This window comes from Vombatus ursinus, unplaced genomic scaffold, assembly GCF_900497805.2.
Source record: "Vombatus ursinus unplaced genomic scaffold, bare-nosed wombat genome assembly UNPS02014909.1, whole genome shotgun sequence".
Taxonomy (NCBI): Eukaryota; Metazoa; Chordata; class Mammalia; order Diprotodontia; family Vombatidae; genus Vombatus; species Vombatus ursinus.
The window spans coordinates 5,029,779-5,034,058 of record NW_020954687.1 but is presented as its reverse complement, the minus strand read 5'-3'; the positions used below and the strand labels follow the sequence as shown (position 1 = coordinate 5,034,058).

Genomic DNA, 4,280 nt, shown 5'->3' with positions numbered 1-4,280 from the left:
CTACTAAGGCTTCTTTAGTTATTACCATTCAAGTTAAAATAGTGTCCTGTAAGAAATTCTTTATGTCAAATACAATTCAGAAAAAAAAAGTACATATAACACACCATCAAGGTCTATTGTGTTCCCTCTTCCTCCCTCCTATTTCTGTCTCTTTTTCTCTTTCTACTCATCTCTTTTTAATTTTCTTTTAATTTTAATTATTTTCTTTTATTCATTTTATTTATGTTTTTTGTTTTTTCCTCAGTCAACACCAACTGCCTTCCCCCCTTATTGAGTCCTATCTTACAGCAGAAAAGAAAAAAAATAATTCTTAGGCCAAACTAAATAATCTACATCTACTATATCCACCAGTGTCTGATATTACCCATAGTACCCTACCTCTGAAATAAATGAGGGAGATACATTTCATCATCTTTTCTTCAGGGACCAAATTAGTTAAAAAACAGAGAATGCAGTTGTGTATGTGTACGTGGGTGTGTTTAAAAACATTATAGTAGTACGTATTATCTTTGTGGTACTACTTACTTTACTCTTCATCAGTTGCTTGATTAGTCAGTAAACAACCTCAGATCCTGATAGAGCCAGCATAGGAACCTATGTAGATGAGCAGCATCCCAGACCACCAGACCTGCTTCTAGCCTAGCCTAGAAGCTAATACCTTGGGCTACAACTCCAGTGGAGAAGGGGCTACCACCCCGATTGCCACCAAGAAGAAGACAACCAAAGAACCCAAGGCTAGGCACTGGGCCACCAACCCTATTGACCAGCCTGTTTCCTGCAGCCATTGTCCAGGAGGGCAACCCTTGTGGAAATGTGACCTGGTGACTAGTGATTATACAGTCCCTGACTTCTCAGCAGCCATAGTTACCGAAGATTCAGAAAAAAAAGTCTCACTTGCAAAGGTCTTGGCTTTATCAGATGGTTTAATATCAGATATAGATACAATTTTATTGATGGAAATGAAGCTAAAGAAGAGTATTGCTATTTGTTCTGTCATTGCAGCTTAAGCACAACTGGACTTTCAATGAACCTTGTAGCTACAATCTCCTGTATGTGTACCCTCTGACACTGGAATGTGAAATCCTTTGGTGTGGTGACTTTTTAATTTACACCTCTAGTAATGACACAGTGCTTTGCACATAGTAAGCACTTAAAAATGCTTTTTCACACACTCATTCATATGTCAGATAGTAGTGAGGAAAGACGACATCCTTGCAAAACTGATATTTATTAGGAAAGTTATTCCCTTATTTCAAATGAGGCTAATCTTTGATATTAGGCATATATATTTACTCAAATGTATATGAGCTCTTCTATGCTTGAACTATTTAGAGTTTTGGCATTTTTAAGTACCAATCAATTATATCTATTTTGTATATCCTGCACATAACTCCCTATGTGTAGCTAAGAGTCACACATATATACATAAACATATGTATACATTGCATATATATATACACATATAAGTATATATGTACATATAACTATATCTCTCTATACCTCTGTGTGTGTGTGTGTGTGTGTGTGTGTGTGTGTGTATACACATATATTAGTTGTCTCTTTTGCTAGTCCATAAGCTTCTTCAAGACAGGGGCAGTTTTCCTTTAGTCTTTGTATTCCCAGGGCCTGCTGGACCATCGCCTGGCCTATGTTTTGCCACTGGACTCAGATGACCCTAGAGGAGAGAGTGAGGCTGATGACTTTGCACAGTCCTGCCTCACTTAAATCTAATCCACTTGCAAATCAACACATCACTCTCCTGATCTTATTGGCCCTCTTAGAGAAGGAAGTACAAACAACAAACAGCACCCAGGCCCTAGTGCAATGCCTGACACAAAAGAGCTGCTTAATGTACTTGTTTTTTTTTTCTAATTTTTTTTAATGTACTTGTTGATTACAATTTGTTAGAGGTTTTTTATGCATCAATGTATACAATTATGTGCTTTGAAGAATTTTTTAAACAAATTTAAATAATTATGCTGATTATTTTCCAAATTTTGAACCATCTTTGCAAAACCATTATAAATCTAGGGTAATCATGTTACCCAGACCTTTGACTATGCTATCAGGAATATGGAACAGATTTACTTTAATCTGAAATCTTTTTCTTTTCCCACTCCTTCCATCCTCTGGCTCTCATTGAGATCTGACTTCTCCCTGATGACACAGCCTCCATGGACATCCTTTCACTCATTCCCCCAACTTGCTGATTGCTCCACATTGTGGCTTTCAGACTCCCCCTATACTTCCACCACTCAGTAACTTCTGCTTTGAGGTTCATTCTATCCATAACTACCGCCCAATCAAGTTCTAGTTGCTGTTGTCTACTGTCCTTCAGAACATGCCCCTTCCATCCTCAGGGTTCAATGCCTTGCTCAGTCTCTCTCTCCTCTCCATCTCCTGACCTCCATATACATATTGATACTAACTTAAATACCCTTCTCCTAGTTCCTCAATTTTCTCATTTCCCAGCATCTACTCCATTGCCATCCTTCAACTACAGAACAGAGACACATACACTCTTGATCTTGTCATCACTCACAAATACTCCACTTCCACGTTTATAAACTCTGATGTTCCCTTCTCTTGGGAATGGCAATCAATTCCCTTATCTTGGCCTATCCTATGCCAAGTCCCTTGAATTTATTTAAATTGTTCATTCAGTAGATGCAGGACATGGGTACTAGAGGCACTTAAGAGGAGTGACATGAGTGGCTGCCCTCTGGGAGCTTTCTCTCTATGGAAGGATCAGAGGGATCATTGAGGCTACTTCACAACCCTGATGATCCTGTTTAGGGAGGATTTGGAGAGAGCACAGGAGGGACTCAGAGATGACAATAGCATCATGACAAGAAGTTCTCAGCCTGCACTACAGGATTTTGGCTTGCAAGGCAGCATGCAGCATTGGGACAGATGGAAGACACCATCAGAGAAAAGCAGTACATTAGAAATGAAGCTAGAATGTTGTTCCAGAAAAAAACCAAAAATCTTATGGATTCAGAACCAATTAAACAATGTATAGATGAATGAATAGCAAGAGCTGAAATGGGATTGTATTATCAGATCCCATATTCAAGGCCAATTCACCTATCTCCAATGGCCCTCACATCCCTACAAAGTCATGGACTTCAAACCCAGGAGAAGCTAAGGAAACTTTTTATATCTCAAGTCTTACAATGAAGTTTCTTAATCCAAGAAACAGGTTCTCTGTATGGACTGTGAGCCAGGCAGGGCCTGGGCACAAACTAGATGATGAATCTTTTCTCCTTAACTTAAAATCCAGTCAGAGAAAGGAAGGATAAAGAATGTAGAGTCTTCTCTTAAACATTCAAAGGTTCAGGTCCTTAACCTCATAACACTAATTTATATGTCCTTGAATTTATGTACTAGTGTGTTGCTACTAGATAGAAACATGCCAATTTCCAATGATTGTTCCTAATTAGGATCTTAGTAACATCTTAGATGAAAACATCTTGAACATAGCAAGAATTGGGTTTAAATTTATATTTTAAAAATTAATTTTTTTGGAAATACATAGAGGAAACTGTAAAGTAGAGACACGGCAGTACCTGTTCGCAGTTTCTCTTGGAAGCTCTTAAAATTACTGTGACAATTACATAATAGCCTATGAATTGTAAATCTCTGTGGGCTTTATTTTGTTTTGTGTTTAAGTGATAGATATATTTAAAATAAGAGCTTTCGTGTTTTAGTTGTTCTACTCATATCACTTGATTCAAAGATGTACTTTTCATTAATAGTCAAGTAGGCTAGTTTCTCCTTTACCACATCTATATTGTTCATCATCTATACTCTACTCCCCCCCACCCCCTTAACCACTAGTGGAAGATATCATAGTATTTCAGGGAAATTTTGGAGAGGAGGGAAATATCCCACATTTTCAGGAATGGATATAGTGTATTTAATTCTGTCCATTAAATGCATACAATGCACAAATTCTAAAACATGTGACTTATAATTTCAGCCTCAAAGCCTCAACTGCAAACTCATACTACAGTAGGTAAGAGTAATCGCTGTTTCTAATTGACAACAAAATTGGAATCTCACAAGCAGAAGAATATGCTGTATAAATTATAAGACGAGGCTGATTTGAAATTATGTACAAATAGGAAAAGGGAAATCTAGATCAAAAAAGAAAGAATTGTGCCTTTGTGATAAGCCAAGGGAGAACCCCACTGAAAGTCACCATATATCAGTGTTTTCTTTGTGTTCAAAGATGATCAAAATCTTCAATAAAAATTGTTCTTAGGGGCATCCAGGTG

The 4,280-nt window shown here is 37.5% G+C and overlaps 1 pseudogene; it reads left to right on the top strand.

The window, feature by feature from the left end:
- Positions 1–2,831: 2,831 nt before the first annotated feature.
- On the top strand, positions 2,832–3,190 carry LOC114029016 (annotated as a pseudogene).
- The last annotated feature ends 1,090 nt before the right edge of the window (positions 3,191–4,280 follow it).